General features: G+C 47.6%; 1 long non-coding RNA gene across 1 annotated transcript; it reads right to left on the reverse strand.

Moving 5' to 3' along the window:
- Positions 1-20394, reverse strand: LOC141173300 (uncharacterized). Its single transcript, XR_012252645.1, has 3 exons — positions 20271-20394; positions 20019-20113; positions 1-300 (listed from the first exon to the last, which is right to left on the reverse strand). It is a non-coding gene; the product is annotated as an uncharacterized lncRNA (long non-coding RNA).
- Positions 20395-24198: the final 3804 nt, after the last annotated feature.

Consider the following 24198-nt stretch of genomic DNA (forward strand, 5'->3'; position numbering starts at 1 on the left):
CCTATAGTTCCCTGGGTCCACCTTCTTCCCCTTTTTGAAGATAGGAACAACATTTGCTCTTCTCCAGTCTTCTGGGACTTCTCCTGTTCTCCAAGAATTTTCAAAGATTATGGAGAGTGGTTCTAAAATTTCTTCTACGATCTCCTTCAGTACTCTGGGGTGTAATTCATCTGGACCTGGAGACTTGAACTCATTTATGTTAGCTAAATATCCCCTCACAATCTTTCTGTTTACAGATAACTTGGATTCCTCTATTCCTTTAAAAGGACAGTGAAGATCAGTTGATGTTACATTTTCTTTCTGAGAGAAAACAGATGCAAAATAGGAATTAAAAAGTTCGGCCTTCTCAACATCCTCTCTTACCATTTCTCCATTTTCATCCTGTAAAAATCCTATAGCATCTTTGACTTTTCTTTTACTTTTGACATACCCCCAAAAGTAAAAGAAAAGTCAAAGATGCTATAGGATAGAGTGTCCAGGAATCTTCCCCCACACTTTTCTTAGCCAGGGCTGCTTTTCGGCAGGGTTGGACGGGCTCACCAGAGAACCGGAGACTTCTCCGGCGGGCCCTGGCTTCTCCTTCAGGAGAGTTCATAGTGCCGAGGTGAGGCCATGATGATGATAGAGGCCACCATCTGCTACTTTCTGTTACTTGGAATGCAAGTGCAAGTATGCAGCCAGCCACCCACCCACAGGCTGCAACACTAAACTGTCAGATTTCTGTGCAGCTCTTTGCTCTTGAAATGTGGCCTTTTAAGGTCGTGGAGGCGGAAGCTTTTCACAAATACATGCCGGCGGCTGCCGGGTGTCCATACTCAGTCCCAAGCAGCCACTATACTTCCCAGTATTGCTGTTATGAACTGCTAAAACCACTAAGGAAAGATAGGAAAACTGTCCCTACAATAGAACTAAACTGATTCCCTACTATGCAGCGGGGGACCTGTTCCTTGTGAACAGACCCGCCTAAGTCCTCGGCTAGTCTGAACACAGACCTATAGATATAAGGGAGTTGTCCCTACAAGAACTAAGGACTGGAATATTGTTGGACACCTCCTAGCAGAAATTGTAGCAGAGCAAAGACAAACAAACAAACAGAAGTACAAGTGGTCAAAGACCAAGCAAACTACAGAGAAAGGTACAAAGCACCTGGCTAGCTTAAGAGTAAAAGTAACACTGAAGTCCAGCAAGGCCAGGAGGGCGGAGCAGGATTATATAGGCAAAAAGTCATGTGACCAGCAAAATAGAAAAAACTAACAGGAGGGTTCTAACAGTACCCCCTCTTCTATGAGGATCCTCCGGATCCTCCAGGCCCAGGTCTATCAGGAAACCTCCTGTGAAACGCTCTGACAAGTCTAGGAGCAGAGACATCATCCGCCCTTATCCAGGAGTTATCCTCGGGACCGAAACCGTTCCAAGCGACGAGATACTGCAATCTCCCTCTATGCCATCTAGAATTAAGAATGTGAGAAATTTCATATTCACCGTCATCCTCCACCGGAGGAACAGAAACAGTGGCGTCCCTATCAGAAACATCAGCTTTTTTCAATAAGGAAACATGAAACACCGGATTATTCTTCCAGGAACAGCAGATTGGTTAACTACCTGAAGCACCTTAAACGGACCTACAAACTTCGGGCCCAATTTCTTAGAAGGAATCCTCAACCGCAGATTCCTAGAGGACAACCAAACCATGTCACCAACAGTAAACAAAACCTCTTGACGTTTCCTGTCAAAGTAACTCTTGGATTTTTGTTAGCCTCTTGAAGGTTACGACGTACATCAGTCCAAACTCTCTCCAAATCACCGGAAAAATTCTCCTCCTCCGGCACAGCCGATACCAATTTGGAGAATGACCCAAAAGAACGGATGTCTCCCAGTACAACAAAAAAAAGGAGAACACCCAGCAGAAGAGGATGTATGGTTGTTAAGAGCAAATTCAGCCAGTGGCAGAAACTCAGACCACCCCTCTTGATTGTCAGCCACAAAACAACGCAAAAACTGTTCAACATCCTGGTTCTTTCTTTCTGTCTGTCCATTAGACTCAGGATGATAACCAGACGGAAATGACAAATGGACTCCCAACCTGTCACAAAAGGCACGCCAAAAACGAGCCACAAACTGAGGTCCCCTATCCGAAACAATGTCAGTAGGAACGCCATGGAGCCTGACAATTTCTTTAACAAAAGCCTTAGCGAGTGTCTTGGCGCAGGGCAGTTTGATGAAAGGAACCAAGTGACACACCTTGCTAAAACCGTCCACGACCACCCAGATAACAGTGAAACCCTCAGATGCAGGAAGGTCAGTAATAAAATCCATAGCAAGATGCGTCCAAGGAGCACTAGGAACCTCCAGAGGGCAAAGCAACCCCGCAGCAGGAGCATGTGAAGACTTAGATATAGCACACACAGTACATTGACGCACCCACTTAATGACTTCCTTCTGCCACCCAGGCCACCAAAAACTGCAACCTACAAGTCTCTTAGTCTCCGAAATTCCTGGATGACCTGCCAACCGAGACTCAAGACACTCCACAAACAAATCTCTCCTAAAGTTCCTAGGCACAAACAACCTCCCATGGGGAGTGTTAGATGGAGCATCCTCCTGCGCTTTCAGAATCCCATCTTCCAAAACGGAATCCAATGCTGCTATCACAACACCTTCCTGTAAAATGCTCTCCTCCTCCTCGGTACCAACCATGGGAGAAAAACTGCGAGATAAAGCATCAGCTTTTACATTCTTGGTACCCGGGATGTAAGTAACAGAAAAATTAAACCGCAAAAAAAAAAGTGCCCACCTAGCTTAACGGGCATTCAAGCGCTTGGCAGCATCAAGATAGATCAGATTCTAATGATCAGTAAAAACCTGAATGGGAAATTTAGCACCTTACAAGAGATGACGCCAATGTTCAAATGCGAGTTTAAATCGCCAGCAATTCCCGATTACCGACATCGTAATTAAAGTTCGGTCTCAGAATATTTTTTTGAAAAAAAAGCACAGGGATGTACTCCATCCTTGTTTTCCTGAGACAAAACAGCACCGACCCCCACCGAAGAAGCATCAACCTCGACCAAAAAAAGGCTTGGTCTCATCAGGCTGTATAAGGATGGGGGCAGAACTGAACCGCTCCTTGAGATACACAAAAGCTTCAATGGCCTCAGTAGTCCACTGGACCATATTCGCATCTTTCCTGGTGAGATCAGTCAGCGGCTTAACAATTATAGAAAAATTCTTAATGAATTTTCTGGAATAATTGGCGAAACCCCAAAATCTTTGTATTGGTTTCAAACCAATAGGCCTAGGCCATTCCTGCACCACCTGAACCCTCACCGGGTCCATCTCAAAGCCCTCGCTGGAGTTAATGTAGCCCAAAAAACTAATTCTCTGTACAGCAAACTCACATTTCTCCAGCTTAGCAAAAAGTGAATTGTCGCTTAACAACTGCAATACCTCACGTACGCTCTGCCAATGAGACTCCAGATCCGGCGCAAAAATCAAAATGTCATCCAAATACACCACCACATTCTTACCGATCAACGGTCTCAGGATGTCATTAATAAGGTTCTGAAAAAACACTGGTGCATTGGTAAGACCAAAGGGCATAAAAAGATTCTCAAAATGACCCACTGGAGTGTTAAAAGCAGTTTTCCACTCATCACCTTCCTTCATACGTAACAAATTGTATACCCCCCGGAGATCAATCTTAGAGAACCACTTGGCCCCCACTAACTGGTTGAACAAGTCAGGAATTAATGACAGTGGGTAGGAATTGCGTACTGTAATTTTATTAATTTCACGAAAGTCCAGATATGGACGTAAACCGCCGTCCTTTTTTTTTTTTACAAATTAAAAATCTAACAGCCACAGGTGACTTAGAAGGTCTAATGTGACCGGCGGCCAAGCTTGTCTGTATGTATTCCTCCAAGGCCTTTCTCTCAGGGATAGTAAGATTAAATAAGCGACTCTTGGGAAGAGTAGCTCCAGGGACAAACTCAATAGTACAATCATAGTCCTTATGAGGAGGCAAAACTTGCGACTCCTCCTCAGAAAAAACCTTCCAAAAATCCTGAATAGGTACAGGTTATTCCCCTCTTTCCACAGCAGCAATGCGACCGTTACAACATCTATCATAACACTTAGGACTCCAAGACTTAATTTCATTGGTAGACCAGTCCAGTACAGGGTTGTGGAATTTTAACCAAGGTAACCCCAAAACCACTGGAGCAGGCAAATTATTTAATACCGCCAAATCCAAATTCTCATAGAGGATACCATTAATGGTGAGGGGAAATTCAAAAACCTTGTGAGTAATACCTTTCAAGGAAGAGCCATCAACAGCAACCACAGAAATAGGAGATGACAAAAGTTTGGATTCCAATTTAAATTTTTCCAAAAAACCCTCATCAATCACATTGAGTGTAGAACCACAATCCACAAATACCCGAAATTCAATCAACTCCTCCTGGAATGAGGTGCTTCCAGAAAGAAATACTCCTTTTGAGTTTAAACATGCTATGCGGGCGTAACTGACCTCTTTTTTTTTCTTTGTTCAAACGAAGCACACAGTTCTTAATAAAGTGGTCAGATTTACCGCAATAAAAACACAATCCTTTAGAAAACCTGCAGTCTTTATCCTGAGAGTGGGGTGACATCACCCCAATCTCGATCGGTTCTCCATCCTCCGAGCAGACCCTCTGAAAACTAGGAGCTGCCATAGCAGTAGATTTCTCTTCATTACTCCTAGCACGCAGTCTCCTGTCCACACGTATAGCTAATTGCATTGCCTCCTGCAAGGTTCCAGGTTTTGGGAAGGCAATCAGCAGATCCTTAACCCTTTCACCTAGACCAGCAAGAAACAAACATTTTAATGCTGAATCATTCCATTCCACTTCAGCCGACCATCTTCTGAAGTATGTACAATAATTTTCCACATCACCTGATCCCTGCTTCAAACGTCTTAATTCAGTTTCAGCAGATGAGACTCGATCAGGATCATCATACAACAACCCCATAGCAGAAAAAAAATCTTCCACAGATCTAAAACACGGATCATTAGGTTGTAGAGAAAAGGCCCATCTCTGTGGTTCTTTGCACAAAAGTGACATTATAAACCCAATGCGCTGTGATTCATTCCCCGAGGATCTGGGTCTTAAACGAAAATATAATAAACAAGCGTTTTTAATGGAAAAAAAATCTTGCCGTTTACCATAAAAAAAAATCTAGAAGTCCCACCTTCAGTTCGACAAAATGCGCTCCAGGACAGCTACTCACGCGTTGCTGGAGCTCGGCCAACCTCCAAAGACAGTCCCTGCAGGCGTTGAGCCAACTCCTGAACCGACACCATGCTGAAATCAGGATTTCTTTTCTTAGAGTGTTTTATTTTTGGGCTGGACTTACTGTTATGAACTGCTACAACCACTAAGGAAAGATAGGAAAACTGTCCCTACAATAGAACTAAGCTGATTCCCTACGATGCAGCGGGGGACCTGTTCCTTGTGAACAGACCCGCCTAAGTCCTCGGCTAGTCTGAACGCAGACCTATAGATATAAGGGAGGGGTCCCTACAAGAACTAAGGACTGGGATATTGTTGGACACCTCCTAGCAGAAATTGTAGCAGAGCAAAGACAAACAAACAAACAGAAGTACAAGTGGTCAAAGACCAAGCAAACTACAGAGAAAGGTACAAAGCACCTGGCTAGCTTAAGAGTAAAAGTAACACTGAAGTCCAGCAAGGCCAGGAGGGCGGAGCTGGATTATATAGGCAAAAAGTCATGTGACCAGCAAAATAGAAAAAACTAACAGGAGGGTTCTAACAATTGCCTCCGCCTTCCACAAGCACGGGTCCCACAACATTACCCGTGCCCTCCCCAGTGCACTTACTGGGAAAGACCGCCTAAGCACAAACACGTGGACAGGTGAATGTGGCCAGGGACGGTACAGAACCAGTCCACAACTTTTTTTGCTGAGAGTTGTATTTAGCTCGGTGAAAGGACTGGCATAGAGGGAAAATGTATCTAACCTGCGTGTCATTTCTCCCAGGAAGTCCTCTAAAGCTGCTTGCATTTGAAATGTGGACTGAACAATACTGCTGGTACATTTCTGTGGGAATTTGCTTGCCTCCTACCAGCCTGGAATATTTCCAGCACACTATGGTACAACACCATGGTATTAGCACTGCCCCCAGTACCAGTAGCGAAGCCATCCTCAATTTCCTTTTCAGGAATTTTATTTGGTAGACTGAGTGGCTGCCCAAGTACATTTTCTCACAAAGGAGCTGAAGATAGAGTGTCAGTAGGTGCCAGTTTCTCCAGCCTGTTAGATATTAGAGGGTGAATGGCAGCACATTGGATCAGTGGATAGCACTGAAGCCTTGCAGCGCTGGGATCCTGGGTTCAAATCCCAGCAAGGACAACATCTGCAAGGACTTTGTATGTTCTCCCCGTGTTTGCATGTGTTTCCTCCTCAGTAAAAAAGCAGCCATAGAGTGTCCGGGAACCTTCCTACACACTTTTCTTAGCCAGGACTGCTTCTCGGGAGGGTTGGACGGTCTCACCAGAGAATCCTCTGGTGTGTCTTGGCTTCTACCTCAGGAGAGTTCATGATAGTGTTAACTTTGCAGCTGCTATGGGGCTCTTGAGCAGGTGAGAAAGGTTAGCCCTCAGAATCAAATTCTCTGGTGAGCACACTGTTTTTCAATCTGAAACAGCTTCTCAGTGGGAGTTGTATTTCACCAAAGCCATATTCTTTAGCTCGGTGAAAGGACTGGCATAAGGGGAAACCGTATCTACCCCGGCTGTCATTTCTCCGTCACCAGGTTCCGCCCATTGTCACACACGACCATGCCTGGCTGTATGTTCAGCAGTGAGAGCCACAGATCAGCCTGCTGTGTAACATCTTTGTCATGGTTGTGTCGCCACGAAGATCATCACGATTGCACAGCCTGACTTCTCGCAGCTGAGTTTTTGGTGTTTTGTGCTTTTCGGCAGTGAGGGAGTTAACTCTCTCTCTCTGTGCTAGACAAGGTCCAGCCTCGCCCAGCTGCAATCAATTCTGCAGTAGTGGGACTCCTTCATATGCCTGCCAGTCTGTTAGGGAAGTGTCGGTGAAAGCATTTCATGCAGACTAACAGAGCGGATCGTGGTATTTGGAGTTTCAGAGCTAAGTGTATTTGGAGTGTTTTTTCCCTTCCTCGCTTTATCATTTATCTCCTTTCCCGTTGGTGTTCCCTCTGTTGTAGTTGTGTAGTTTTTGTATGCAAGGTGGTTTTGGTTTTACCCTTGTACTGTCTCGTTCGTCTAAGTACTGAGTGTTGGCATATTATTACCTGTCCCCTTTTGTTGTGATCGGGGTCCTTCTCAGGACTAGATTACTTAGGTGCAGGGATCCTCAGGAGGTAGGGGTTACGCTGGCGGCCTGGACCTCTGTACCTTTAACAGTACCTCCAGGTAGAGGGATTAGTCAGGGCCCCATCTTAGGGTCAGCTTAGGCCCCCTACCTCCAGTACACAGAGACAGCGTGACATTTTCACCGACCACTTAGATTTTCTCCAGCTACCATGGATCCAGTAGCCGGTCTAGCTCGGCAGTTGCAGAGTTTGTCCATGGAGCTGGCGAACGTTAGGTCCAAGGTTTTGTATCCTCAGGAGCAAGCCGGACCAGAACCTAAAGTAGCTCTCCCTGACAGGTTCACTGGGGGGCGGGACAAGTTTTTTGTTTTCCGGGAGGCATGCAAGTTGTACTTTCGGCTGCGGCCTCGGTCATCGGGGAGTGAAGAACAAAGGGTGGGAATTGTCATCTCGCTCCTACAAGGGGACCCACAATCTTGGGCGTTCTCTCTTCCCCCGGGCTCCCCGGCTCTCCAGTCAGTGGATAGGTTTTTTGCTGCTCTGGGTCTTGTATATGATGACCCGGATCGGATCTCCCTTGCTGAATCTAAGTTACGTAGGATCCAGCAGGGAGATCGTCCGGCGGAGGAATTCTGTTCGGAGTTCCGTAGGTGGGCCACTGACACCCAGTGGAATGACCCGGCTCTTAGGAGCCAGTTTTGTCAAGGTTTATCCGACAAATTAAAGGATGTGTTGGCACAGTATGACTCTCCCGCGTCACTGGAAGCCGCTATGGCCCTTGCTATTCGCATTGACAGACGGCTTCGGGAGAGGTGCGGGATAACTCCACCCCCTGTGATGACTCCACCTCCTACAAGGTCCCCTCATATGGTGGTTCCCCTGGTCAGTCCAGAGGAGCCTATGCAATCAGGAGGGACATCATTTCGGGGGAGGGGACCGGTGGCACACCACAAGACTGGAAGGTGTTTCTTCTGCGGGAGAAAGGGACATTTTATTGGGGGGAGTCTGCAAAACGTCTGAATCCCAGACAAGCCAGGTGGTCATTGTTTTTTACCAGGTTTAATTTTGTCGTTACGTTTCGTCCTGGGTCAAAAAATGTGAAGGCGGATGCCTTATCTCGTAGTTTCCCTGGGGCCGGGAATACGGATGACCCGGTTCCTATCCTTCAAGAGGGGGTGGTGGTGTCGGCAGTATGCTCTGAGCTTGAGGAGGAGGTATTGGAGGCTCAGGGGGACGCCCCTGTTGGACCTCCAGGGAGACTGTTTGTTCCAGATCAGCTACGACAAAAGGTGATAGAGGCACACCATAACTCAGCTTTAGCAGGACACCCAGGGAGTAAAGCAACTGTGGATCTCCTCTCGCGTCGGTTTTGGTGGCCTAACTTACATAAGGAGGTGGTAACTTTTGTTGCGTCCTGTGGGGTTTGTGCGCGCTCTAAGACCCCACATACCCGTCCGTCTGGGGCCCTCTTACCTTTGAAGATCCCGGAGCGTCCTTGGACTCATCTGTCTATGGACTTTATTACAGACCTCCCGCCGTCTTCGGGTAAAACTGTCATTCTCGTTGTAGTAGACAGGTTCAGCAAGATGGCACATTTTATCGCTCTTCCTGCTCTTCCTAATGCTAAAACTCTTGCGCAGGTGTTCATTGGGGAGATTGTGAGGCTTCACGGGGTACCCTCCGATGTGGTGTCGGATCGGGGGTCTCAGTTTGTGTCCAAGTTCTGGAAGGCATTTTGTACTCGGCGGGGGATGCATTTGTCGTTCTCATCGGCTTTTCATCCCCAGACCAATGGTCAGACGGAACGTATGAACCATAGCTTGGAGACATATCTCCGGTGTTTTGTGTCAGAGAACCAGGAGGACTGGGCTTCTTTCTTACCTCTGGCGGAGTTTGCTCTCAATAATAGGCGGAGTGAGTCCACTGGTAAGTCCCCGTTTTTTGGGGCATATGGTTTTCATCCCCAGTTTTGTACTTTCAGTAGAGGAGGCTCTTCGGGGGTTTCTGAGGAGGAACGATTTTCGTCATCACTCGCTTCTGTATGGAGAGGGGTACTGAATAATCTGAGTACTATGGGGAACCGTTACAAACGTATGGCTGACAGGAGGAGAGTGTCTGGTCCGGACCTAAGTGTGAAAGATCTGGTATGGTTGTCTACTAAGAATATAAAACTTAAGGTTCCTTCCTGGAAACTGGGTCCCAGGTTCATCGGGCCGTACAGGATCAGTTCTATAATTAATCCGGTGGCATTCCGTCTTGATCTCCCCCCTACGTTTAAAATTCACAACGTATTCCACAGATCGTTGGTTAAGAGGTATGTGGCGCCGGTGATACCGTCACCTTTACCTCCGCCTCCAGTGGTGGTCAATGGTAACTTGGAGTTCCAGGTATCGAAGGTCATCGATTCACGCTTTAATCGTCGGTCCCTTCAGTACCTGGTTCATTGGAAGGGGTATGGTCCTGAGGAGAGGATGTGGGTTCCTGCGTCAGATATTAACGCAGACCGGTTAATTCGGGCCTTCCACACGACTCACCCGGATAAACCTGGCCCTGAGGGTCCGGAGGCCCCTCGTAGAAGGCGGGGTACTGTCATGGTTGTGTCGCCACGAAGATCGTCACGATTGCACAGCCTGACTTCTCGCAGCTGAGTTTTTGGTGTTTTGTGCTTTTCGGCAGTGAGGGAGTTAACTCTCTCTCTCTGTGCTAGACAAGGTCCAGCCTCGCCCAGCTGCAATCAATTCTGCAGTAGTGGGACTCCTTCATATGCCTGCCAGTCTGTTAGGGAAGTGTCGGTGAAAGCATTTCATGCAGACTAACAGAGCGGATCGTGGTATTTGGAGTTTCAGAGCTAAGTGTATTTGGAGTGTTTTTTCCCTTCCTCACTTTATCATTTATCTCCTTTCGCGTTGGTGTTCCCTCTGTTGTAGTTGTGTAGTTTTTGTATGCAAGGTGGTTTTGGTTTTACCCTTGTACTGTCTCGTTCGTCTAAGTACTGAGTGTTGGCATATTATTACCTGTCCCCTTTTGTTGTGATCGGGGTCCTTCTCAGGACTAGATTACTTAGGTGCAGGGATCCTCAGGAGGTAGGGGTTACGCTGGCGGCCTGGACCTCTGTACCTTTAACAGTACCTCCAGGTAGAGGGATTAGTCAGGGCCCCAGCTTAGGGTCAGCTTAGGCCCCCTACCTCCAGTACACAGAGACAGCGTGACATTTTCACCGACCACTTAGATTTTCTCCAGCTACCATGGATCCAGTAGCTGGTCTAGCTCGGCAGTTGCAGAGTTTGTCCATGGAGCTGGCGGACGTTAGGTCCAAGGTTTTGTATCCTCAGGAGCAAGCCGGACCAGAACCTAAAGTAGCTCTCCCTGACAGGTTCACTGGGGGGCGGGACAAGTTTTTTGTTTTCCGGGAGGCATGCAAGTTGTACTTTCGGCTGCGGCCTCGGTCATCGGGGAGTGAAGAACAAAGGGTGGGAATTGTCATCTCGCTCCTACAAGGGGACCCACAATCTTGGGCGTTCTCTCTTCCCCCGGGCTCCCCGGCTCTCCAGTCAGTGGATAGGTTTTTTGCTGCTCTGGGTCTTGTATATGATGACCCGGATCGGATCTCCCTTGCTGAATCTAAGTTACGTAGGATCCAGCAGGGAGATCGTCCGGCGGAGGAATTCTGTTCGGAGTTCCGTAGGTGGGCCACTGACACCCAGTGGAATGACCCGGCTCTTAGGAGCCAGTTTTGTCAAGGTTTATCCGACAAATTAAAGGAAGTGTTGGCACAGTATGACTCTCCCGCGTCACTGGAAGCCGCTATGGCCCTTGCTATTCGCATTGACAGACGGCTTCGGGAGAGGTTCGGGATAACTCCACCCCCTGTGATGACTCCACCTCCTACAAGGTCCCCTCATATGGTGGTTTCCCTGGTCAGTCCAGAGGAGCCTATGCAATCAGGAGGGACATCATTTCGGGGGAGGGGACCGGTGGCACACCACAAGACTGGAAGGTGTTTCTTCTGCGGGAGAAAGGGACATTTTATTGGGGGGTGTCCATCCCGTCCTTTGCAGAGTAAAGAGTCGTCGGAAAACTTTTAATCCCAGGTTGTGTGGTGGACGGCAATCTGGGAGTAGGTATTTCGTCCCTAGGGTCATCTCAGTTTCTCGTACCGGCGGAGGTGGTGGTGGGTACGAGAACTGAGAAGATATCTGTTCTTTTAGATAGTGGGGCCGGGGCTAATCTGGTGGACGCTCGGTTTGCCCGGGTTCAAGGTATGCATTTGAGTGAGTTGGCTAAACCCATCCCCATATTCTCGATCGATGCCAGGCCCCTCGGTCACGGAAGTTTTTTGCATGTTGTGCATAACGTAAAACTTCAAGTGGGGGCTATACATAAAGAACTGTTGTCTTGCTACGTGTTGGAGGGTCTTCCCACTCCTATAGTGTTGGGCCTTCCTTGGTTAACTAAGCATAACCCGGTTATTAATTGGCAATCCAGAGAGATAAGCCAATGGAGTAATTTCTGTAATAAAAACTGCATGAATACTGCCATCGGTGCTGTCACTCCTAGGGTCTTGCCTCCATTTTTGGTGGACTTTGAGGATGTATTCTCGGAGAAGGGGTGTCGGGAACTACCTCCTTATCGCGAGTATGACTGTTCTGTAAAACTGCTCCCTGAGGCTAAGTTACCTAAAGCTAGGTTGTATAACCTTTCCGGTCCTGAGAGGCAGGCCATGAAGGATTATATTTCTGAAAGTCTGGCTAAGGGGCATATTAGACCTTCATCTTCCCCGGTGGCCGCGGGGTTCTTCTTTGTGAAGAAGAAGGATGGAGGCCTACGCCCTTGCCTGGATTTCCGTGAACTTAATCGGATTACGGTCCGAGATCCGTACCCGCTCCCACTTATTCCCGATCTCTTTAATCAGATCGTGGGCGCCAAATGGTTCTCTAAGTTGGATCTCAGGGGGGCGTACAATCTGATTAGAATGAAGGAGGGGGATGAGTGGAAGACGGCGTTTAACACTCCGGAGGGGCATTATGAGAACCTTGTCATGCCATTTGATCTGACTAATGCCCCGGCGGTGTTCCAACACTTTGTTAATGACATTTTTCGCCGCCTGGTTGGACAGTTTGTTGTCATATATCTGGATGATATCTTAATTTACTCGCCTGATCTGGTGTCTCATCAGGAGCACGTTAGGCAGGTGTTACAGATCTTGCGGGATAATAAACTGTATGCTAAATGGGAAAAGTGTGTGTTCGCCGTACAGGAACTCCAGTTTTTAGGTTTCCTGGTTTCAGCGTCTGGTTTTCGTATGGACCCTGGGAAAGTGCGGGCAGTTCTTGAGTGGGATCTGCCTGAGAATCTTAAGGCACTACAACGTTTCCTGGGGTTTGCTAATTATTACCGGAAGTTCATTCGTAATTTCTCGTCCATGGTTAAACCTCTCACTGACATGACAAAAAAGGGGACGGATTTTTCTAGGTGGTCTGACAAGGCTTGTCAAGCTTTCTCCTCCTTGAAAAAATGTTTTGCCTCGGCACCCATACTCATTCAACCTGATGCGTCACAGCCATTCATTGTAGAGGTAGACGCTTCCGAGGTAGGGGTGGGAGCAGTGTTGTCACAAGGTTTGTCCCCTGGTAAGTGGCATCCGTGCGCCTTTTTCTCTAAAAAATTGTCGTCCGCCGAGAGGAATTACGATGTCGGCAATAGGGAACTCTTGGCCATTAAGTTAGCTTTTGAGGAGTGGCGCCATTTTTTGGAGGGGGCAGTCCATCCGGTCACCGTCATCACCGATCACAAGAACCTGTTTTATCTGGAGTCTGCAAAACGTCTGAATCCCAGACAAGCCAGGTGGTCGTTGTTTTTTACCAGGTTTAACTTTGTCGTTACGTTTCGTCCTGGGTCAAAAAATGTGAAGGCGGATGCCTTATCTCGTAGTTTCCCTGGGGCCGGGAATACGGATGACCCGCTTCCTATCCTTCAAGAGGGGGTGGTGGTGTCGGCAGTATGCTCTGAGCTTGAGGAGGAGGTATTGGAGGCTCAGGGGGACCCCCCTGTTGGACCTCCAGGGAGACTGTTTGTTCCAGATCAGCTACGACAAAAGGTGATAGAGGCACACCATAACTCAGCTTTAGCAGGACACCCAGGGAGTAAAGCAACTGTGGATCTCCTCTCGCGTCGGTTTTGGTGGCCTAACTTACATAAGGAGGTGGTAACTTTTGTTGCGTCCTGTGGGGTTTGTGCACGCTCTAAGACCCCACATACCCGTCCGTCTGGGGCCCTCTTACCTTTGAAGATCCCGGAGCGTCCTTGGACTCATCTGTCTATGGACATTATTACGGACCTCCCGCCGTCTTCGGGTAAAACTGTCATTCTCGTTGTAGTAGACAGGTTCAGCAAGATGGCACATTTTATCGCTCTTCCTGCTCTTCCTAATGCTAAAACTCTTGCGCAGGTGTTCATTGGGGAGATTGTGAGGCTTCACGGGGTACCCTCCGATGTGGTGTCGGATCGGGAGTCTCAGTTTGTGTCCAAGTTCTGGAAGGCATTTTGTACTCGGCGGGGGATGCATTTGTCGTTCTCATCGGCTTTTCATCCCCAGACCAATGGTCAGACGGAACGTATGAACCAGAGCTTGGAGACATATCTCCGGTGTTTTGTGTCAGAGAACCAGGAGGACTGGGCTTCTTTCTTACCTCTGGCGGAGTTTGCTCTCAATAATAGGCGGAGTGAGTCCACTGGTAAGTCCCCGTTTTTTGGGGCATATGGTTTTCATCCCCAGTTTTGTACTTTCAGTAGAGGGGGCTCTTCGAGGGTTCCTGAGGAGGAACGATTTTCATCATCAATCGCTTCTGTATGGAGAGGGGTACTGAATAATCTGAGTACTATGGGGAACCGTTACAAACGTATGGCTAACAGGAGGAGAGTGTCTGGTCCGGACCTAAGTGTGAACGATCTGGTATGGTTGTCTACTAAGAATATAAAACTTAAGGTTCCTTCCTGGAAACTGGGTCCCAGGTTCATCGGGCCGTACAGGATCAGTTCTATAATTAATCCGGTGGCATTCCGTCTTGATCTCCCCCCTACGTTTAAAATTCACAACGTGTTCCACAGATCGTTGCTTAAGAGGTATGTGGCGCCGGTGATACCGTCACCTTTACCTCCGCCTCCAGTGGTGGTCAATGGTAACTTGGAGTTCCAGGTATCAAAGGTCATCGATTCACGCTTTAATCGTCGGTCCCTTCAGTACCTGGTTCATTGGAAGGGGTATGGTCCTGAGGAGAGGATGTGGGTTCCTGAGTCAGATATTAACGCAGACCGGTTAATTCGGGCCTTCCACACGACTCACCCGGATAAACCTGGCCCTGAGCGTCCGGAGGCCCCTCGTAGAAGGGGGGGGTACTGTCATGGTTGTGTCGCCACGAAGATCGTCACGATTGCACAGCCTGACTTCTCGCAGCTGAGTTTTTGGTGTTTTGTGCTTTTCGGCAGTGAGGGAGTTAACTCTCTCTCTCTGTGCTAGACAAGGTCCAGCCTCGCCCAGCTGCAATCAATTCTGCAGTAGTGGGACTCCTTCATATGCCTGCAAGTCTGTTAGGGAAGTGTCGGTGAAAGCATTTCATGCAGACTAACAGAGCGGATCGTGGTATTTGGAGTTTCAGAGCTAAGTGTATTTGGAGTGTTTTTTTCCCTTCCTCGCTTTATCATTTATCTCCTTTCCTGTTGGTGTTCCCTCTGTTGTAGTTGTGTAGTTTTTGTATGCAAGGTGGTTTTGGTTTTACCCTTGTACTGTCTCGTTCATCTAAGTACTGAGTGTTGGCATATTATTACCTGTCCCCTTTTGTTGTGATCGGGGTCCTTCTCAGGACTAGATTACTTAGGTGCAGGGATCCTCAGGAGGTAGGGGTTACGCTGGCGGCCTGGACCTCTGTACCTTTAACAGTACCTCCAGGTAGAGGGATTAGTCAGGGCCCCAGCTTAGGGTCAGCTTAGGCCCCCTACCTCCAGTACACAGAGACAGCGTGACAATCTTTCAACAAATCTGCAGCACTGGGCGGTTTGTCAATTAAGCATTAAGAATGTTATCTTCAGCACAGCCTGTTGCCGCTTGGCCAAAGCAGTGCTTCAGTGCTGTCAGCTTATGACTGATGTGATCATTTCGGAGATGTAGGAGGAGGTGCATGAGCTGAACAATGTGATTACATTGAGTTTAAATTGGTGATGCTGTTTTTTATACTAAAGAAAGATCCTATTGTTTTGTTTTTTTTAAGTTATTTTTTAAGACAAATGCATTCACCGGGAAATGTCATTTTAACATTTTACAACCTTATCTGGCAATGTGGTGTGTGACACATCATCAAACACATCCTTTTCTATTTATGATGGAGGGACTCTGAAAGTCATAAAGTCTATTTTTACAGGGACATCAGACGGCCCTTACTATTCTTAAAAGGCCAGCAGTTGGCCCTAGCTATTGTTAGAGAGTCATCAGCCGGATATGCTTTGCTGTTCCCATTATTAATAAGAGGGTCTCCTATACTGTTATTGCATATCCAGTGACTGCAAGGGCTGGCAAAAATTTGGACGCAACCCAATACATCTTTGAAGAGACATAGAGGAGGGTCTCAGTAAAAAAAAATGTGGTATTGCCCATGCTGTGACTGCAAGGGCTGCCAAAATTTGGGAAAAACCCCACTAAGAATTTAAAGACACAGAGCAGGGCCACAGTAACAAGGTACGACATGTTCCCATTAGAAAGCAGAGGGTCTACTATACAGTTATAAGGTATGCAGTGAGTCCAACGGCTGACCAATTTTAGGAAAAACTCCGCTAAGAATTTAAAGACACAGTGAGCAGGGCCACAGTAGCAAGGTACGACATGTTCCCATTAGAAAGGAGAGAGTCTACTATACAGTTATAGGGTATGCAGTAAGTCCAACGGCTGACCAATTTTAGGAAAAACCCCACTAAGAATTTAAAGACACACAGAGCAGGGCCCCAGTAACAACAAATTCCCATTAGAAAGGAGAGAGTCTCCCATAGTGTGGCCTATGCAGTGAATGCAAGGGCTGCCAAAAATTTGGAGGCACTTCAATGCCCCTTGGAAGAGACGTGGAGGAGGGCCTCATAAAAAAAATGTTCCCATTAGAAAGGAACGGGCCTCCTATACTTGTAATGCCCGTGCACTAAGTGTATAGGCTGACAAACATTTACCCCTGGGGGGTATACATGAACATACTGTATAAAGAAAAATTTTCACGGTATCATAAACACCCTTATGTGGGTGTTGCATCACGGACCACGGTCACCCTGGTGATATGGTGGTGGAGGATGAGGAGAAGGAGGAGGACAAGAGCAAATAGACAAAATCAGGAAGAGCATACCCATATGTGGGTGTGAAAAGATGCATGGGAATACACCTCCCAAGAAAAGACACTGGATTTGAGTTTATGATACGCTGTTATCATTCGGTGGTGTTGAGAAGACTGGCCCAATCCAGCCCTTGTTCATTTTTATAAGAGTCAGCCTGTCAGTATTTTCACTTGACAGGCGGATGCACTTATCAGTGATAATTCCACCAGCGGCACTAAAAACTCGCTCTGATAAAACACTGGCGGCAGGGCAGGCCAGGACCTCCAATGCATAGAGAGCCAGTTCATTCCACATATCCAGCTTGGATACCCAATAATTATAAGGCACCTAGGAATCACAGAGGACGTTGGTATGGTCAGCAAGGAACTCCCTCAGCATCTTCCCAAACTTTGCACTCCTTGTGAGAGTACCCTGCGCCTCAGGGCCTGTGCGATGGGAGGGTCTGAGAAAACTCTCCCAGAACTTTGACAGTGTTCCCCTGCCTCTGCTGGATTGAAGTTGTGTCTCTCTCGCCTGTACTACTTGGTTGTCCAACGAAGTGTGCCCTCTGCCGCAAGTGTTTTCAGATGGAAATTTTTTAATAGTTCCGCACTAAGGGCCTTCTGGTACTGCCCCATTTTTGTAGACCTGTCCTCTTCAGGAATAAGAGATATAAAGTTCTCCTTGTGGGTCTAGAAGTGTCACCAACCAGTAATGACTGTCACCCAAAATTTTGAGAACTTGAGGGTCATGGGAAAGGCAGAATAACATAAACTCTGCCATGCGTGCCAGACTACTAACAGGCAAGACTTCCGTGTCCTCACCAAGAGGATGACTGACCATGCTCTCCTCCTCCTCCTCCTCTCTGTCCTCTGGCCATCCACGCTGAACAGACGGTATGACAGCTGTGCAGGTAGTACCGTCTATAGTGCATGAAACTAGCTCCTGTCCTTCCTCCTCCTCCTCTTCCTCATTGTCACCCAATTCACGTTGGGATGAGTTGAGGCTGTGTAATCACCCTGTATGGTTCCTTGCACCATCTCATCGTGCTCTGCCTGCAATGCATCCTCTTTGATTGTGAGCAGAGAGCATTTCAGAAGACCGAGAAGCGGGATGGTGATGCCAATTATGGCGTCATCGCCGCTCACCATCTTAGTGAAGTCCTCAAAGTTTTGGAGAATGGTACATAAGTCTGACATCCATGTCCACTCCTGAGGTCTTATGTGTGGAGTCTGAACTGAATACCGATGGCCTTGTTGATGCTGGTACCCAACAACTTCCCTCTTCTGATCACAAATCCTTCCCAACATCTGCAGTGTAGAGTTCCAACGCATGGGAACATTACACACCAGTCTGTGAGCCGGAAGCTGCAAACGCTGCTGAAACACTGCAAGGGCGGCGGAAGCTGTAGCTGACTTTCTAAAATGGGCACACAGGCGGCGTGCTTTAACAAGCAGATCCAGCAGCTCCGGGTAGAATTTGAGAAACTGCTGAACCACGAGGTTAAGCACAGGGGCCAGGCATGGTACATGTGTGAGCTCGACTCACCTCAGAGCCACCACAGGTTCCGGCCATTGTCACACACGACCATCCCTGGCTGTAGGTTCAGCGGTGTGAGCCACAGATCTGCCTACTCTTTCAGAGCTGTCCACAACTCTTCAGCATTGTGCGGTTTTTCACCTAAGCATATTAGCTTCAGCACAGCCTGTTGCCGCTTGGCCGAGGCAGTGCTGCAGTACTTCCAGCTTGTGACTGATGTGGTCATTTCGGAGATGGAGTCTGAAGAGGAGGAGGAGGCTGAGGAGGATGAGGTGCAGGAGCTGTAGACCATGGGGGCTACCCTGATTGACCTAGGGCCAGCAATCCTTGGCGTGGGAGGACGTGTTCCGTCCCAAGGTCCGACTGGGTCCCGGCTTCCACTATGTTAACCCAGTGTGCCGTCAGCGAGATGTACCATCCCTGCCCGCAAGCACTTGTCCACATGTCCGTGGTTAGGTGGACTTTACCAGTAACTGCGATGTTGAGAGCATGGCTAATGTTTTGGAACACGTGCTTGTGTAATGCGGGAACGGCACACCGGGAGAAATAGTGGCGGCTGGGGACTGATTACCGAGGGACGGCCTCCACCATCAGGTTGCGGAATGCTTCCATCTCCACAAGCCTAAAAGGCAACATTTCGAGCGCAAGCAGTCGTGAAATGTAAGAATTTAGTAGTGTGGCCTGTGGGGCGTTTGCGCTTGCGTTCCAAGGACTGAACGCTGCGCTGGAACAAGTACATGGACGTGCTTCCTAATGCTGCTACTTGTGAGTGTGCAACGACAGGTGCAGGGCAGGAGGCGTCTTCGCATGCACCATGGACAGGGGATTGGCTTGCATGCACAACAGCGGAAGAAGCAATGGTGCCACCCGCAGATATTGTTCCTGGACTCTGGGGTTCGGCCCACAAAGTCGGGTGCCTCGCTGCCATGTGCCTGATCATGCTGGTGGTGGTCAGGCTGGTCGTTTTGCCACCCCTGCTGATGCTGGCCTGGCAGGTGGTGCAAATGGCCTTTTTGGGGTTATCGGCAGAGTCTTTAAAATACAACCAGACTCAGGAAGACCTAACGGTTGTACTGGCAACTTCCTTCGTGTTGGTGTTACGGGGAACGGTTGCCTGCCTTCTGTCTGCGGCCACCACACTACTTCTTCCTGCCTGTTGGGGTGCTCTGCCTCCCTCCCCATGTGTGCTGCTGTCCTCGCTCTGCATGTCCTCCTGCCAGGTTGGGTCAGTTACTATATCATCCACCACCTCGTCTTCCACTTCCGCACCCTGGTCCTCCTCCTGACTTTCTGGAAATTGTGTCTCATCATCGTCCACCTCTTGTGACCATTTCCCACCGTCGCCTTCATATGACTGTGGCTGCTCAAATATTTGGGTATCGCTACACGCGATCTCCTCTTGCCCCGCTTCAAGTGGACCGGGCGAGAGGCCCGAATCTATAAATGGAAAAGTGAACAGCTCTTCAGAGTGTCCAAGTGTGGGATCAGTTTTCTTTGGGTACTCGACCTGGTGGGAGGAAGGAGGCTCAGGGTGAGGAATATGCAGTCCAGACTTACGGCTACTGAGACTTGACCGTGTGGAAGACAGGGTGGTGGTGGTGGCTAAGTGACTGGAAGCATTATCCGCTATCCAACCAACAACCTTTTAACACTGCTCTGGGTTCAATAGTGGTGTGCTGCGGTCCCCTAGAAATTTGGACAGGAAGGTCAGGCGAGAAGATGTGGGTGTTTGTTGTGGCACAATTTCGGCTTGCACATGGCCTTGTCCTCGGCCTCTGCATGCACCATTACCATCACGTCCAGTTCTCTGTCCCTTGCCGCGTGCCATGCCAATTTTAAATGGAGGACAGTATCTTCCACGCTCACTACAAATGACCGCGTGATCCCTGTGACGGAGAAAACAGAGTTGTAAATATCTGGCCTGTAGGTAAGTAGTTTGAACAGCAAACTGCGGTGAATTGCTTCAATGACACACTAAAGGAAATTTTTAATGGAGGCCAGAAATGGCAGTATTTTCTGACAACTGTAGGGATTTGTACTCACTGAGCCGCGTTGGAGGGAGGCACGGGTTCACACAGTGATGCAGTCCACGGGTTCAAACAAACTGGTGGTTTATTTAGTGTCCATACAACAGTTTAGAAACAAAAGTAACAGCCTTTTCCTGCCACAAAAAGGAATAACAAAACAAAGCTCAAAATAACAAGTCCATGTAGCCGTTTAAACAAGGTGCTTTTCTCTGCCTCCTGCAGAGTCTAAGAAGCACCTGCAAGGTCTGCTCACCTTGCCCAACAAACACAGACAGACAGAGACAGGAGCAGCTGTCTTAAATTAGCCTTCCAAGACCTGGACTGGAGGTAAGTGAGCAGCTGTTCCCCCCCAGCTCTTTCATCTGCTCGTAAAACCCGGCCCTGTAATCCGGGCCCATTAAATTCCTCTCAGCACTATGTGTGCTGGAGCCTGCTTCTCCGGGTCCTACATCACCGAAGTTTGGCACTTCGGGGACACATACCTCCCATCCACGACCTGTCCAGCAGCCACCTTACACAACGTATATGAGATCCGTTTGACGGAGAAAACACAGTTTTAAATACCTGGCCTGTAGGTAAGTAGTTTGAACAGCAAACTGCGGTGAATTGCTTCAATGACACACTAAAGGAAATTTTTAATGGAGGCCAGAAATGGCAGTATTTTCTGACAACGTATATGTGATCCGTATGACGGAGAAAACACAGTTTTAAATAGCTGGATTTCTAGAGCTCTAATATGGAAAGAACCTGGCTGTATTCTGCAGTGCCAACAAGCAAATAGCGCAGAAAAACGGTGTTCTCTGGATCGCTTTTTAGCAAATAATGAGGATTAAGATCCAAAGAAAAGTATTCCTGGCCCCTGAGACCTGGGCCTTTGTATAGAAATATCTAACAGCAGCAGAAGGCAGAATTGGAATGGAGCCTCTTGTGCTATATACACTGCCTGCCTATATACACTGCCTGCCTATACACCCTGCCTGCCTGATATCTCTGTGGATGGATTAGTCCTCAGAAGGACTGTTTGTTAAGATAGATATGTGTAATGTACGGTTTTTCTCCCTACACTACCTAATACACAAGCAAATTTGTCCCTGACGCAGCAGCACCTCTCCCAAAACAACCAAATGGCTCAGAAAAACAGTGTTCTCTGGATTGCTTTTTAAACAAATAATGAGGATTAAGATCCAAAGAAAAGTATTCCTGGCCCCTGAGACCTGGGCCTTTGTATAGAAATATCTAACAGCAGCAGAAGGCAGAATTGGAATGGAGCCTCTTGTGCTATGTGCACTGCCTGCCTATATACACTGCCAGCCTATACACCCTGCCAACCTGATATCTCTGTGGATGGATTAGTCCTCAGAAGGACTGTTTGTTAAGATGGATATGTGTAATGTACGGTTTTTCTCCCTACACTACCTAATACACGATCAAATCTCTCCCTGATGCAGCAGCACCTCTCCCTACACTGTCTGATTCCGGAGTGACTGTGACAAGCATGGTGGTGCCAGGTCTGATATAGACCTGATGACACTGTGCGACCAGCCAATCACTGTAATGCAACAACCAACATGGCTACGGCATTACAGTGCATGGCAGGCAATTCCTGCATGTTCATTGTCTCTCTAAAGAGCACCAAACATGCAGGGAGGGGACCCGAGTTCCTGCCCGAGCAACCCGGAAATACTTGGGCGAGCACTGAGCAGTAGCGAGCATGCTCGCTCATCACTATTTATCATTTTTTTATTCCACTTCTGCTCCTTCCTTTCAACTTTATTCTTTTGACACCTTATTTTCATGTATTAGTAACAAGGTTTAACATTTTACTAGTTTCGCTATTTATTCCACTTTTGTTTTTTATCTTTGTCCTTTCCATTTTGTCATTATTTGCACTTGTTTTATTTAATTTAACCCCTTCTTTCCCTGTATCAGTGCCTCTTGTATGGTTAATCAGCGCCTCCCTTTTCTCCTCTCGGTTAGCAGGTGGGCTGATACGATCCCTCGTCTCCATACAATGAGGTGTAGTTGGACAATTAGCGGAGATCTGGTTGATCGGTGGCGTCTTCTTCTCCTGGACGGTGTCTGCTGCTTTCTCACCTCGGCTGATACTGAGGACAATCTCGGTCCCTGGATGAGATGAAGATGGCAGCAGCGCCGGAGTCTCCAGCCCAACCATCCACATCTGGTGACCATTCCTCCATTGTTCTGTGGGATCTCTTGATCTCCTCATATTCCTCCAGGTTTCTGACATTTTTTCCTTCTTCTTCCAGTTTTGATCTTTTACAATCTGATTGTTCCGATCCTGAAATCCCTTTTTTCCTTTCTCTAAGCTCCGATCCTCCTCAGATCTCATCGATCCTCCTAAGATCATCACTTCTGATATTATGCTCCTATATTAACCCCATCAGTCCCATGGGAGACACAGGTGATGGTGACATTGCTGGGGGTCCTCCCTTCTTTTCCCCCTTATCACCGGGGCATTATAGTAATTAGTGAAGGGAATTGCTGCACTTTGCCCCCCATTAGCTCTGTGGACTTTGTTAATGGATTTCACTTAAAAAGCTGCAGAATTTCACCCCGTGGTAATGACTTGGGAAAAGTAGCACCCGGTAGTGAGGAACACAGAGGGTCCCCCCTATGCTGGGGGCTCAGGGACAAGTGACATGGGGCTGTGACCAGGGGCTGGGGACACTCAGGGTGGGAGATGTACAAGAGTCCACACAGCTGGACACAATCATCATCATCATTCCCTCCTTTCTTCACACATTAACTGTCTGATTGCTGGAGAGCTTTGGGAATTGCCTAGCAATTGATTGCAATGTGTAGTAAGAAATTTAAAAAAAAATTGTAGATATCAATTGATGACTAAAATAAAAAAGCGGATATGTTATAATTAAACAAGAGTTAGCGTAGACTAATAAAATTTATAATAAATTATAGATTTACAATTTGTATATTCATTAAATAACTCGGCTACAATGAAAGAGGAAAGTGATCTGGTCTTGTGAAACAAAAAAGAATCATAATTGATGGGAGTGATCATCACTTTACAGCACTTCAAGATATGGAGGGAAGAGACTAGTGATGGATGAAAAAAAAATTTGATTCGGGTACCAGAACGGTTCCCCGAATTCTAACCCGGATCCCATTCAAATGAATGGGAGTCCCAAACATCCGTTGTTTCCCATGTTGTCATATGCTTAACAGTGTGTGAAACACGGGCTCTGATCGGGCTCTGATCATAAGTTCATTATCGTCGGTCAGAGAGCTGCAGTTCCCATGCTGTCAGACAAATGACAGCATGTGACAAGCAGTGAAAAGGTTATCGCCGGTCACAGGCGTCGGCTGATGAGACTTCTACTCTCATCATCCTACACCTTCTTTTTCTGATAGCAGTGAGAGCAGGCAAGGCTGATGAGAGTATTCACCAGCTGGCACCTATACAGTAGATAAATAAAAAATAAAAATATGTGGTCTCTTCTATTCTTGGTAACCAGCGCAGGTAAAGCCAACAGTTGCGGGCTGCAGCTCACAGCTGTCAGCTTTATATTGGCTGGTTATCAAAAATAGAGGGGTCCCACTCTGTATTTTTTAATTTTTAAATAAATAATAGAAAAAACGGCATAGAGTCGTTTTGACAACCAGCCAAGCTAAAGCAGACAGCCGGGGGCTGGTATTCTCAGACTAGAAAGGGGCCATGGATATTAGCCCTCCTCAACCTCAAAATAGTAGCCCACAGCCGCCCCTGAAAAGGCGCATCTATTAGATGTGCCAATTTTGGTGCTTTGCCCGGCTTTTCCTACTTGCCCTGGTCAGGTGGAAAGTGGGGTAATAGGTTTGGGGTTGATGTTAGCTGTTTTATCGCCATTGACATCAAGCACAGGGGTTAGTAATATTGCGGGGTCTATAAGATGCCCCCATTACTAACACCATAGTCATATTGTAAA

Source organism: Phyllobates terribilis, unplaced genomic scaffold (assembly GCF_046119375.1).
Source record: "Phyllobates terribilis strain yellow unplaced genomic scaffold, ASM4611937v1 Scaffold_1__5_contigs__length_1240528914, whole genome shotgun sequence".
Lineage (NCBI taxonomy): Eukaryota > Metazoa > Chordata > Amphibia > Anura > Dendrobatidae > Phyllobates > Phyllobates terribilis.